Consider the following 15,235-nt stretch of genomic DNA (forward strand, 5'->3'; position numbering starts at 1 on the left):
GGTCACAATAGCTGTCAAATGGCAATTATTTATTTTCTTTTGGCGCTATTGTAACTCATTGTGGAAATAATCCACATATATATGACAAAGTTGGTTTTATTTACAGGTTAACAGTCTTTCCTAAAACAAGTGTTTTGAGAATGGTCAGTCATACATCTGCAGATCCAGCAGAACAAACAGAATCATTCAGGTTGGAAGAAACCTCAGAAGGTCTCTGGGCCTCTGGCCAGGATCAGCAATGACTCAGGGTTTCAATCCAGCTGTACTTCTAATGCCTACAAAGATTCACAACCTCCCTATGCAGCCAGTTCCACTGCACAGTTGCTCTCAAAGTGAAAGCTGGATGGTTAATTTTGTTGTTTTGTTGTTTTGTTTGTTTTTTACTTGTTAAATCTACTGGGTTTGTATCTACCTGTTAGAAACTACTGCCATGGTATCTCATCTTCCCATTGCTGTGAAGAGTCTGGCCCTGACATTCCTGACAGCATCCTTGCAGGAAAGAAGAGTCTGCTGTCAGGTACCTCTGACTCTGCTCTTCCTCATGCTGAAGTAACCCATGCTCCCCCAGCCTCCCCTCCCMGGGCCTGTGCTCCAGCCTGCTGACCACCCTGATGGTCCCTCTGCTGGGCTTGCTGCCAGCTCATGATTTTCCTGGATCAAGGACGAAAAATCAGATACMGTATGACACAGCTAAGTACTGCTGAGCAGAGAGGAATAATCACTTCCCTACAAATAATGACTATGCTCCTATAAAATACAGCCCAGGACAGTGTTGGTTGCCTTCGCTGTCAATGCACATTACTAAATCCCTTTTCAACAGAGCTGAAAGAAATATTTACATTTTTCCGATGTTGAAGTCTAAATCTTAAAGACTCCTTCACAACTTCTTCACTCCAGAAAAACAAGATTAAGTTTTCTTTCTGCTTAACTCATACTCTCCAAAATGAGACTTTTTCAGTATTTCATATCTGTACAAAGTCTGCTAACCCGAAGCTATGAAACAGCTGCTTCTGAATAAATGCGAAAAAGGTGCTATGTCACTGCATATTTTGTAACAGTGCAAAAAATGTTTGGCTCATAACCTTATTCTATTCATTAGAAAAGATTATTTTAAGTCTTAGATAAGACTATTATAAACACAGTATTACAATGCATGGAAGTCACTGCATTACCTCAGTATCATTAGGCAAAATAATGCAAAAAAAAAAAAGTGCCAAAATAAGCCTCTGGATCAGGCTTTTATGTAGCAGGCTGGTTTCTCACTGCTAACTGCTTTTATTCTGATACAGCTTCAGAGATACTGCTGAAGAGCCACTATCCAAAGCAAGATTCTTCTCAAAGAGACAGCAAGGTCTAAAGATTTGTTAAGAGCCTAGCAGCACATCTGATGCCTCACACCTTTTCTAGCTGACACAGAAGTTGCAAACACTGGCTGTGAAGTAGGTGGACCCAGCACAGGAGGCAGGAATGTTTTAGACTGTTTTATTAAATCCTCCACCTAGTTACTGAGAGTAAAGGTTGCACTTCATAATGGAAAGTCAGACCCAGAGATTAGTCACCACTTTCAGTACAGGGTGGTGAGGAGTCACAATGACTAATGTGCACTTTAAAGTGACTGYGCTACAGCTTATCAGCCATCAGGCAGCTAGAGGAGGAAGTTACACACTCAGTAAATTTAACAGTGATATATCCTAAAAATATTCAAGTAATTACTAAGAAGATAATGCCTGTCAATTTTTCCCTATGTTACTTCCAAAAAGCAGCCGTGCCAACTCCAAAACCCAAAATAAGAGGTCACATTTATGAGAACATTCTAATGTATTTTCTGAAGCAACAAGAACCCTCCTCCTAAAAGTTTAAAGTGGGAGGACAACAATTACCTAAATGTGCAGACCATTTTACAATATCAGCAGTAATACACATACAAATTGCAAAATCCAGATAAAAGYTGTTTTAGCACTGAGAGTAGGCATATTAAAAAAGCCTGAAACAGACATTAGTCCCTGGAAAGCTTATGACTAATTTTCACCTGGTGAGAGTGGAAAGACCCCTCATGAATTCTTAGAGCATATTTAAAACTACTTAGATTATACTATAAGTTGGTTTCATGTATCCCTCAGTTAAACTGGCACATTACAAATTACAACTCTCCACAGCAGCAACACTTGCTGGGTTCAGAGGCTCGAGCAGTGAAAATACCTCCTTTCAGAAACACCAATATCTACACACACATCGTTATCTTACGACACTCTGATCAGTTCTACCCTCTATGCTAACAATACACGTCTACCCTCTATGCTAACTACACCCTATTAARTCAGGTCAGGAAAGAATCCATTAATAGCTTCTCCCCTCCCTAAGAATTCTGAGACCATTTTCAGCTTGCTCAACTCTGATGCACTTGCCTGGAAACCTKTATGAATATTAGTTAAGAGGGATGATGCTGACCCAACACATCATCTATTGTTGACAGTAAACAGATTGACTAAAACTCATCTTAAAACATGATGTAGTGCCTATTTTGGTCTTCCCGTCTACCTTCTTGCCACGCCTACCATCAAGCAGTAACAGCCCAAGGCTCTAGCATCACCAACAGCACCCCCAGTGAAACAGAGATGGGAATACACAGATCCCTCATTCAAGCTGTTTGTTTACAGGCTCAGACATCCAAATCTACATCCAGCTCATACACTAAATGCTTCCTTCCCAGTTTTTATCCTCTCCAGCTTTTTTTGCCACACTTTCAGAATTAAACCCAGGTAAATTTAATTCCAACACCAAAAAGTTAAGAGTACTGAGCAATTTCAGCAATTACCACGATCAACTCAGACGTTCACACAGAAGATTAGAACRTCAGCAAGAAACTCTCCCATAATATATTCTTGAAGCTTCCACTTTGCAATAACCCAAATTATATCAAGCTTCCTATATGTAACTGGGTTTTTCACTGAAGTTCTACACAGCAACGGGAAGCACTACACAGTTTAAAAAAGGCATCACAGCCTAAGCTTTCAATGCAGTCCCTTGCATGGTTTTCCTTAAACTTGAACAAGTATTCCATTAGCTCAAAGCTTTCTATTAATAGAAGAAAATACTTTCCACATTATGCTGACTAGAAAAAACATTTCCTTTTTATATTATTTAATTCAGAGAAAACACTGTTTAAATACCAAGCACTTAAGTACAATGCACTTCAACACTTCCTTCTTCATTTTTGTTTCTGCCACACACTGATGAACAGAACACTCATTTCTTTAGAATAATTACTTCTGCCTGGCAAGCTATCTCTCCACAACACAGGATATCACTGTTAAATAAATCTTCTGAGAGGATCGYAACAGTGGGACAGCAATTGAAAATACTAACAATTATAATCCAAAAATCTTTCTGCAATAGCAAAATATCTGGGAAGGGTATTTCAGCCTCACCCAGAAAAAAGGGCCAAGAATCCTATTAATGTGTTTTTACTGCCCCTCACAGAGATACTATTTAAGAACCTAACTAAACATCTCCAAAATAATTCAAACCTCTCTTCATTATTCCCTGCTGAACTGCAGCTTTCGGTAAGAACAACCCTGCATTGAACACCACAGCAAWAACGAAATTCCTTTATGCCAAGCTGCTCGTGAGACAGCATACAGGCTTTCASCATTCACATCAATGCTTTCATTTATTTGCCTTCCCCTTCCCACCTATTAGTTTGAGAATTTCATTGCTTTTTTAAAAGCTTTTTAAATAGGATTTWAAAAACTAAGTTAGACAGAAGGGATTTAAAGAAGGAAGTCGGTGATATTCAAATTCCCACTTACTTCTAATCTTGCAATTTTAGTATTTCTGCAAGAAAACAGCTGAATAACATCTTCAGCATTTCTCCTAAAAAGCCATCATTAGAGTCTTTCATTGTTAACATTATGCAACTTTGGAACACCYACATCTTGCCCATGCACATACAGCATAACTAAAAAGGTACAAATGAAATTTATCTAATGACTTAAATTACATTGATCTTATCCATCAGTTGGTAAAAGCTGGTATGAAAGTACTGAGGTGACTCTCGATCTACACAGAATGATTTACACTACACTGAATCATCCTGTACCTCAAGGAGCAACTTCCACACCCTATCCTACCTATTATGCTCAAAGAAGGCTTCTGGTCATCATTGAACCTGTTATCTTAAAAAACATAGGCAAGCAAATAATCACTCTAATGAATCAAGCCTGAATATGAAGTAGATATACAAGATGGCCAATCGAAYTGCCTGCTAAATGGCATTCACACCAGCTGCACAGTGTGCTGCACTGCACATCATTTATTTTCCTTTTCTTCATTTAAGTAACACTACTGTCACTTTAAATTTTGTGTCAAAAGACAAGAAAATATACAAGCTGGAACCCAAGACCACTTGTGACCTTTGTCTTTCTGTCCATGAAAAATTTTGGGGCATTGGAAGTAAAGAATGTGTGATCAAAAAAGTTGTTTTCAGGAAGGACACTTGGAAAAAGTGATTTCCAAACATATACTGTAATTCTTGGTCACATTTTCATGGGAGGTCCTAGAGTTCTAAAGCTTACTTTAAATAGAAAGCATTTTACAAAAATTATCCAAGAAGCATTGTATGGCATTCTTACCCCCATGTCCACCAGCCATCTATATACACATTGGTGTGGGAAGAGGAGGGGAGGCCAGTGAGGTGCCACACAGACTAGCTGAAATGTGGAAGGACGTGGAAACAGATTCTATAAACTGCACACCAGTCAGAACTSCAACCACAAAAACTGCTTAAGACAAAGTCAGTCTCATCTCTAGACTCACTGAGATCAGTGTTGTGAATGTGCACTAAAGTAACCATGGTGTACAGTAAATAAGTGGTGAATCAAAGTAACCATGGTGTACAATAAATAAGTGGTGAATCAACTAATTCCACGTGATCAGTTACAAAAGTCTAAGGACAGAACTAAGTGTTCAACGGGAAATCATGCCAATCAGTTTTAAAAGAAGAGAATGCAGAACTTGGCAAAATTAGGGCATGGTAAAAACAATTATTCTGGTCTACCAACTGTGTCTTCCCATGAAGGAGGGCAGTGACTTATTACATACTGCTATTTCTGCTGTGCTCCTCCATCAGTTCTCCTCAAAAATACCAAGTATGTCAAGAGACCTGCATCTATCAGCACACACAGATGACACTTTGGCTTTATGAGCAGCCTTCTAAATTTAGGACAAACAGACCTAATCTAAGAAAATTGTTGTCTAGAGCATAATTCGAAATCTAGACACAACAGTGACTTGGATTTCAAGAGCTTTCATGAACATAGCCCGACAACAACCCAGGCCACTTTTTAAGGTACTTACCGAGGTAAATGGAGACCTGACAAGGGCTTGCACAACACAGCCTCAGCTAAAATCAGCTGTTCCAGGAACGGCTCCTGCAKGGCCATTTTGCAGCCAGAGCCACTGCACGTGCCTTTGCTCTCAACTACTTTCCTCTGTGCGAGTATCCTCTTGCCAGGGGTAGGACTGCGCATCCAAACACCAGTGGCACAAAGGCCATTCCAGAGAGACAGCAAAAGAAGCGTAGGGAAGTCTCACAGGGGCTTATCCTAGGTCCCCATGTCCGTTGCACTGACTTGAGAGCACTACTTTAAAATGTGGGTAGCTTCACTATTTCTAAGGTGCACAGGTGAAGCATAGAAGACAGCATTCACATGACAAGGACAATATTAAACATGTGAATACCACGCCTTGCATGACAGACCTTGTGTAACAGAAACACCTCCACAGCACCAATTACAGGTCTGCAGAGGAGAGAAGCAGCAGCTTTCTAGACTAATACCAGCCAATTAGGAGGAAATAAAAAAATCCACATTACATTAGGCTACAACCATAACATGGGAGGTGTGCCAAGATGTTAATGACAGCTGGGGCAGACCAAGAAAATGGCCTGAAACATTCCATACCAATCCCAACTCACAGAATCACTGGCTTTATCAAGACAAGATAAAGAGATCGGGATGGTTCAGGACTTGCCATAAAAGCTGCCACCCAGATAGACATATTTTATTTATCTGGAAGCAGAAGTCAAGCAGGGATACTAGCAAGTTCCAGCCCATGCCAAGCCGTTCTACTCCCAGTACACAAGTATTAATTAGTTAGTTCATGCAAATAGTCTAGGCCATGAATTTTTAACTTATATAATAGGAAAATGTCTGTATAAACATAGTGGATCACAAGTYACCCACGCACTGGTAGGCTTTGTTGGGAAAAAACAGAAGAAATTTATCTGAAATCCCAGAGATCTATTTCTCTCCTTCCCAATACTTTAATTTCAAAAAAGTAAAAAAACTTTCTAAAAGAAGTCTTTTTAAGACAAGGAATGCAAAATACTATCCTAGCTTATTGTCTCAATTTGTGTCAATTCATGGGTGCATCTGGTCTACAGGTCTTCAATTCCCCTTGCATTGAGTGAAACATGTCAATCTCTTCTCTCAGACTAAGCCCGACATTTTACTCATAATGACTTTGTGTCAAAGATGGTGAGACATAGCAGGTATCAGTCAGCAGCCATTCTATCATATCTTCAGCATAGCTTGAACTATGAAGTGAGAAAGTGGAAAGGACTTTGTGCACATAGTTCCACTTCACATAGTTGGAACTATAAAAAGACAGAACTCGGGTGGGGAAGGAGAGAAGCAGAGTTTGGCTGCCTTTACTCTTTAACTCCATCTCTGAACTGTCCTAGACTACAGGAATCACAAAGAGGAGATGAGAGGTGTGAAAACAGTGTTTTAAAACAGTCACAATAGTGACAAGACAAAAACATCATCCTAAACAACACCACATTTTCTGTCCATTCAGAGTGTATTTTACTCCATCAATCACACTATTACAAATACAGAACGAAATACTGTCCTACAGTTTACAAGCCTTTTGATCAAAGGAAAAAGCCTTCTTCTCTTATTCCAATTGAAACCACTATAGAACATCACCACAAATGCACATGTCAGTACATTTTTCGTGTTACATTCTCATCAATGCATGACCAAATCGTAAGCTATCTAATATCAGTCCAAAACCTGCTGAGCAATACAAACCATTAAAGTCAGAAGCATTTTCATTATAGCGCTATGCAAGATAAATCAAGATAGTGGTTCTTTGAGCAAATTATGGAAGCCTAAGTATTCCTCCTCTAGCTGTCCTTGTAACAGCAATGGAGACTTTGATGAGAACTTTTTCTGCATATTACACACATGACAGTCAAATTGTGACTAAGCTSTGTTGTCTCTACCACATGTTCTAGAAAGGCTCGCAGTGTTAAAAGCTTTGTGCCTGATCCTACCACCACAGGATACAAAAGGAGAATAGGAAGAAAGCACATGAAATCAGAAAGTTATGCAAGAGTTACAGGTAAGGGAAAATGAAATGGTTCTAGTGTTTGCCCTTAACGCAGTATAACAGAGAGCTTCTGCTTTCCTGCCACTCCTCTCTGACCTCCAGGCCTTTGAAGGAGAATAGCACCCCATTTTAAATACAGTTCTGAGCTCCTCAAATGTAAGAGAGCTAAAGAGTTCAGTCAAACTGTATGATGYTTAAAACTTTATATTAAACTCTTAGCACAAATTTAGGGGGAAAAAAAACTAGAAACTTTTTACAGGAACTTTCATTCTGCATTGTAAAACTAAACAATGCAGCTTACCTTGTTCAGATTATCCAGTGACTAGGAAGTAATGTACACAAGAAAGCATGAAGTGCCTGCAATCTGTAAAATTATGCTATAGAAAAAACCAAACACTTCACATCAAAGAAATGTACTTCCAGAGCAAGAAATAGTATTATTTAGCCCAACTACTTTAGCTTGGCAGGTATTATAATGTTGTTGGTCAGCTGAAATTTATTACATCCATCTTAACTTTTAAAAAAAGTCAATACAAGTTACTGACTTTACCAGAGAGATACACATTATTCCATCCTACTTGGCATAATTCGTTCCAGACAGAACAATGAAGAACTACTACTTATCATAACACTTACACCTGTTTGTACATATGGAAGTAGTTGAGTCTTAAGACCTGCATAGAGGAAGCCAATGATCACGGCCACTTGCATAAGACAAAACAAAGGCCAACAAGAAAGCAATCCTTATTGGAAAGTACTTGCCATTCAGCTGTCTAGCATGTGCAATATTTAGTTTCCAGGTTGTAGTTATTGCTAAGAAGATGAATTCTGACTAATCTGAAAATTCAGGATACAATCACAGCAATGGATGGAAGTCTAAATCCATAACACTACATCAGTAAGTTGCCTTAATATTAACTTCAAAATTAACTTCCAAGTTCACTTTGGCACCTTGGAACGAGCAATGCCTTTAATACTTCTCGCTTTGAGCCAAACAGGATGCCACAGCCCTTCCTCTCAGGATTGAAGTCCCTCATGAAAGTKAGCAAACTTCTAGGAAAACAAAGACTGAAGAGTGTTGTTCATCTATGTTAATATATGAGTACTTTTAATAGTTAATAAGAGGATTTAAACCATTTCAGCCAATGCTCACTCTCACAGAATGGAAGCAAGCAGAGTTTCACTCCAGAGGACTGCTTTTAGCTTTCTAGGACATTTGCCGCATCGAGTTGATTTTTTTTTCCCAAAAATTTCAAGATCATTCCCCATAGCAGCATGCAAAATTTACATATGCTTTCAAAGCCATCTGCAAACAATTCTGTGCAAAACAGAGCAGACAGAATCTGCTTCCCAGTAACTGCAACTTAAGCAAGTGTATTAATTGTTACTTATTAATTAGAGCCAAGTTTTGGCCTCTACAAGACCAAGGTGGTATAAGACAAGAATGACCTCTTGTCAAATGCCTCTCAAACTAATATACAAAATCTGAGTAAAATCAAATTAAGACAAGTCATGGTTCGGAGACTGGCATTGGAAGGAACTCTTACCTTGCATCCTAACACATTAGTATATCATTATGAAAACAGGAAAAACCACAAGTTTTGATAGGACTTTTATCAAGCTCTTAGTACACAGGACTAAAAATAACATGAGTTAACTTTTTAGGCTATGACATACTGATCATTTCTATACATTCCTGAAATAATTACCAGAATAAACCAGCATCGATCAACTAATCCAAATTAGTCACAAGAATTAATTTCTCTCAGTATTACACAAAAAAATCCCACCAAAACAAAACATTGCTTTCAGAATTTCAGTTCAAATGCTTTTGATCTTTTACTGGAATTGTAGTACATAAATTTGAATCAGAAGAACTGACAGCAGATGAAACAGAATTCTACATTAAGTATTGTCTTAGCACTGTTAATACAGTAACACAGCATTACAGTTTTTAAAATGTCCTTTTGAAGCAATTGCAGTGTGATGGGAACAATTTGCTTCCCTATAGTCTGTGTTCAGTCTCAAACCAAGACACAGGCAGTGGCATTTGGCAACCTCATAAAACATATACAGACAGCAAGTGCAGTTTCCCATTTAAATAGCTGATGTGAGGAAGTAAAATAAATTAAAAAAAATAAAGTAAAACTAATTACTGTAGAAGCATACTGGAACTATCAACAAGCTATAGGATTATATCATGCCCTCCAGATGAAAGCCAGAATAAATTACTATGAGGCATGACCTTCTCTACTGCTGCTTCTCCTCAGCAAATTATGTCACCTAAATAAGGAGACTGTCTCATTATTTCTGATTTAGCAGTAGTCTGGAATTTTAAATGGAGCATATAGAGTTGAATTCAGTTTCTTAGATAGGACATAAGCATAACATAACTGAAACTGGGAAAAAGAGTCTGGAGACGGTCTCCTTTTTTAGCTCTGCTCCACTAACCAACTGTGCAGCACTAGAGTGAACATAAGCAGGAACTTGGGTGTGTGCGTAAGTAAATATTTTGTCACTGTTATGTACATTTCACATGACTGAAACAAACTGTGAGAAGCCATYTAGCTCTCACCACACAACAGACCTTAGGAGGTTAAGCAGAATACACACTCTGAAAAGAGAAAAATTAAGAAATGCAAACATACTTCAATATAAAAAGAACAAATAGTGAGAGCAGATGACTTCTAAATAAAGGACTTTTACAGATGCAAGTATCCTATTAAAGATTTTACGAAGTAGTAACATATGCCAAAATACTTGCAGTAATACTTCAAGAAATAAAAACCATTACCTTTTGCTTAGGACTTTAAGCTAAGTCTTACAAGATCCAGGTTCTATACCAGCTCTGCCACAGGACTGTTCTTTGAGGCTGGACAGATTTCTGCACTCTGATAGGATTAAAGACTCCCACTTATAGCTAGCTGAGATTAAAAAAAAAAAAAAAAAACCAAAAAACAACCAACAAACTCCAACCAAATCTATGTTCTAGTATTAGAGGCATGAACATCACAGATGTATGACCAAGTGAAACAAAAAAGCCATCCTTCTCTTAGACACTACAAATGCAAACTTCCGTAAGTTTTGATAGCTCATAGCGACACTTTGCTATCAGAACTTGTATTCTGCAAAGACAGAAACTGAATAAATGTAATATTCGGTAGTTTTATTTATGAGTTTTGCCCATATTAGTACTTAAAACTTCACTCTTGGAATATTTAAGTTCACAGTAGCAGCAAAACTGACACAGGCCTAAGATGCCAACAGGTACTCTAAGCAAAAAGATCWTCTTTCCCAAATGCATGGAAGTTACAGAACTGTACATGGGTCATACTGGCTTTTGACAAGTAACAGGTAAACTTGCCTCTGAAATACATTTTACTAAGAACATTAGCAATTGCCTGGGAATTTTTGAAAATCAGTGATCATAAACTACCGTAGGCAGTTGTAAATTCTCAGATGGTGGATTAGAAAAAAACCTTAAATATATTTAACTTCCTGAGTTTTTTTGCTTACTTTCATTGATTTCTTTTGTGATATCCACCTCTTCCACCATCAAATGACCTCACTATAATTGAAGATAGAGTTAATCATTGTTGTACTTCAAACTTTTTTCCCAGTTTCAACTATGACGACCTTACATATTATCTGAAAAACTGAATTCAATTCCATTTAAGATTTCAAATTACTGCTAAATCAAAAACAAGCCAGAGGGAACTTCTTTTAAATTTAACCATGCTTAARTAAAGTGCTCTGCACCAACTCAGCTTAAATCACCCAAATTAAGCTGATGCAACTTTTCAAAACATTCAGTGATGTCCCCAAGAAGCTCAGCATTTCCCCAAGGAAGAAGAGGTGTACAACCCTAATCCTAATTTGCATCAGTAACCACAGACACAACAACAATGCAAAGTTTACTGCGAAGTTTACYTGCTGCACAGCACAGGCTCCTAGTGAGATTCAGCCTAAGGAAATGTCTAAATATGAAGAAAAGCAAACTACAAAAGAAGACTACAGAATAGAGGAAAAAGAGATGAATTCTAAAAGCCAGGAGAAAAGCCAGGAACAGGATGACATTGCAATGTGTGACCACAAAGCTCAGACTTTGGAACTGTCACAGATCCACTAATATCTGAAACTTCATTTTTGTACACAAACTTTATAGAATAAGTGTGACRTCCTTGAATGTATACATAGAGTTGTAAGTTATCATACATCAACTGGKGAGACTAAGTGACAACCAGAAACCTGATTTTTTTGTTCAGGTATCTTCAAATGAACAGGACATTCTCCCCTTCTAGAGTTACACACTAGAGAAACTATTTTTCTAAAAAAAAATAAATTAAAAAAAAAAATCAATGCTTTTTTTGCTTCAAAATTCTCTTGTCAGAATGAATGCAGTGAAGTTTCCTGATTAATCATGCTTACTATTTTCTCTGAGGATCTAGACCAAAACACTGTTTCATCAAGAACTATTCTATTTGCAATTATCACCTCAACAGCCTCAAATACTCTGACAAACTGTTTCTTCATCTGTACAGCACACTAGACCTCAACATTTTTTAATGCCATCAGATTGAAAACAAGAGGACCTACTTGACACCCAGTGAAGCAGGAAGTTTTACTCAGCAACCACAAATTTAACCTCAAGGCACAGTAGTCTCCTTATTTTACAGATATTGCAGGTATGTTAGCTGGAGTAAAAGTACCAAGTTTCCTTAAAGCCGATTCAGTTTTACTATATATTTTGGTCCTATTAAAATTCTTTYCAACAGCTACAGACTTTCAAAACCATTTATATTGGTAAAAGGACTTCATCCTTCGTATTGCCCATATCACCACAACATCTATTGTGGGGAAGAGAAACAGTAAGCATTATCACACAGGAGACATTTGTGGTTATTAACGTTCTGGAGCCTCAGTAGAAGAGTCAGGTTTTAGTACAGTTAAGAAATGTTCAGAATAGACTTTCTGTTCAAAGATAAGACAGAGCTATCTGTGTTACATAAAACTTTCCCATTAGCAGCTCTTAAGGTCTTCAGAATCTGCTGGGACAGTGGTGCCTGGATGCCCGACATTCTTACTGTGCACAGCATCTTTGGGGACAGTGGTGTCCATGGTACAAACAATTCTCCCAGCAGAGAGATTTCTCTGAAGACAGTGGACCTAGTGTTACATTAATCTTCCCAGCATCTGTCTGGACTACTGCAATACCATAGCCATACTAAATAATTTGTCACAGCATCTGCATTGTCCACACCCTACAAACAGTATCAAATAACACTGTAGGCCAACAGCCCACCAAAATTAGAAAAAAAATCCAAGCAGATGATGTATGCAATTTTACTACAAATAACTGTATCTTTAAAGTCCACTTCTATTCCAAGAGACTTAAGTGTAATGAGCCATTTCTTCAAAAACTTTCTTTTACATTTTCTGTTCCTTAAAATAGGTTACTTATTTTTTAAATCCATCAGTTGTTTCAATATTTATTTTGTTAATCCTTAAAAACCAATACATTACTTTTCAGTTTACATACCTTTAATATGCTATACTTGTGCACTGTAAATAAAGAACTCCAGCTTTTAGAATTAAAATTATTTGAGATTAAGTCTCTTATTCATCTCTCCCAGAGACAGAGAGGTATTTGTATGGGCTGGGTTTTTTGCATTGGTAAGGAAATCTTTAGTTTTCCACAATAGTGCGTCCCTGATATAATACTTCTTATGCCTATTTAAAACATTAAGTTCTGAATTAATTTCTGTCCTAAAATATCATAATCACAAGACACTTTTACAATGCAGAAAAGTAGATGCTTATCTACATGCCAACCACGGCTCAATATTTAAAATTAAGGGCAGAGGCATTCTGAATTCAGATTACCAACCCATGATTTAAAAAAAAAAAAAATTCTTTGCTCTCTTCGAGTTGTCATTTCTCCATTGTCTAAGTTCACTTCAAGGACAGAACAGAAATCTACCTCATCATACTTTATCATCTTACTATTGTYGTCCCCGTAGATTTTCACCTAGTTTCTCCCCATCACCACCTGATTTGTCTAATATCCTCTAAGACTGGCACACTAGATAGGGTACACTTGAATATTTTTCTGAAGGACAGACACAAATATGTTTTTCAGTAAGATGTGGTAATTCATGTCTGAACTAACATGAGGCTGGACTAACAACCTAAAAGAAAATAAATGTGGAAGCAAAATTGACCTTTCTAGTAAATTAAGCTCTAGATTAGTTAGAGCAAAATACAGATTAAAAGTTACTGGCTTCAGAGACAGAAACTATTTAAGGCTACAGAGTCTCAAAAAACCTGCCTTGTCAAATAATAACACATCTAAGCAACTACATCAGATAAAATGAAAAAAAAATCAAATTGATTTTGGACAAACCATTTAATAAATGTGGTTTAAAGTGAAGCTTGCCAAAACTGTAAGGCCTGCTGTCTCAGATGAAGTACCATGCATCTGCTCAGTTTATGCTAATACTTCTATGGAAGCATTCACTTGTATAATTAACTGTGCAYAAATTAATAGCTGTCAAGTGGTTTAAGGATAGATGTTTGATTTTCTAAGGTCTTCAAATTAAATAAAATGTTTAGAAATGGATTAAACTGAAAAATAGGTGTTCTACATTATATACTAGTTTTATCACCTTGAGAGAAGAATATGTATTAACTACTTTTCACAGGGTTTTTAACCTAAACATATGCCAGAAACCATGCAATATTAAGAGAAATGCACTCTGCTAGAAATGCACTCTGACACCAAGTCACAGTAAGTTTAGTTCAGCAGCAYTTCAGGAAGTTTGAGTGTTCAATAGAGCAGACATGCAACGAGGAAAAAAAAACCTATAGGAAAATACATTTACAGCACCCTTATGATCCTTATAACACATTCTCTTCCTGARCTGAAATCACACATTTGGAAGTTCCCTCCTGAGCAGCTAGGTACGTGGTGCTGTCTTAGGGGTATATATATATACATTGCCCACACCAAAACCATACAATTTTACTCAAAAACTAGGCATGTTCCGTAAATCACATATTAGCAAGAAAAATCAAAACAGGTACCCTCCCCAGTTAGAGGGGCCTCAAACTGTAGAAACGGAAGAGATCGCAGACGTGGGATTGCTCTTCCYAGTCTCTATCCAGTTGACACGTGTATGTCTTCCGTGAAAGCGGCTCTCCAAGTGGGTACCTGTGGTACGCCACGCTTTTAATCCACCTGTGCCGTTCCCAACTTACCTACTCTGCTGTGTATGCAAAAGCTGGCACTGCTGGCAGTTCCTCCTCCAAAGGCGGCTGAAGTCTTTTTTGGAGCCTCAGGGCTCTTAGGTTTGGGCTTTGCAGTTCCTTATGGGCAGACACTCCCACCAGTGAGGCAGCAGTACGCAGAAGCAGCTAGAAAGTTTGCCACAATCTCTACCTTTCCCTGCGGTTTGCTCCTCTCCCAGCCTCAGCCTCTTCTCCTTCCTGGCGAAASGGACCGACTTTAAGGGCGTCGGCGGTGGCGACACTTCTCGCAGAGCTTCCCTGCCTCAGCAGTGCCGCAGCTGGAAGCGCTGCTCCGCTGGAGGGCGGCTCCGGSCCGGGGGGCGCCGGGGGCAGCGCTCGTTCGGGGCTGCGGCCGCCGCCGTGTTTGCCGCGAGCCTCATGCTCGCCGCGGTGCTCCCTGACATCATTCATTCTGCTACGCGCACGCCCGCCCACTCCATTTCCGAGCAGTGACTCACCCCGGCGCTGCCGCCGCCGCCGCTGTCCGGGGCAGGGCCGGACGGACCGGCCGGACCTCTCGGAGCCCCCGCCCGCCGCACAAGGTGCCGGCCCC

The 15,235-nt window shown here is 38.7% G+C and overlaps 1 protein-coding gene across 3 annotated transcripts in view; it reads right to left on the reverse strand.

Annotated features, from left to right (window-relative positions):
• The window catches only part of SGMS2 (sphingomyelin synthase 2), a 31,974-nt gene extending 16,755 nt beyond the window's left edge, over nucleotides 1-15,219 (reverse strand). Inside the window, exon 1 of one of the 3 annotated variants that reach the window (XM_057379088.1) lies at nucleotides 15,141-15,219. The gene's annotated coding sequence lies outside the window, so the exon portion shown is untranslated. The other 2 variants (XM_057379087.1, XM_057379086.1) reach the window with 2 other exon arrangements.
• Between the last annotated feature and the right edge of the window lie 16 nt (nucleotides 15,220-15,235).

Source organism: Malurus melanocephalus, unplaced genomic scaffold (genome assembly GCF_030028575.1).
Source record: "Malurus melanocephalus ecotype Western Australia unplaced genomic scaffold, MMel_1.1 scaffold_386, whole genome shotgun sequence".
Taxonomy (NCBI): Eukaryota; Metazoa; Chordata; class Aves; order Passeriformes; family Maluridae; genus Malurus; species Malurus melanocephalus.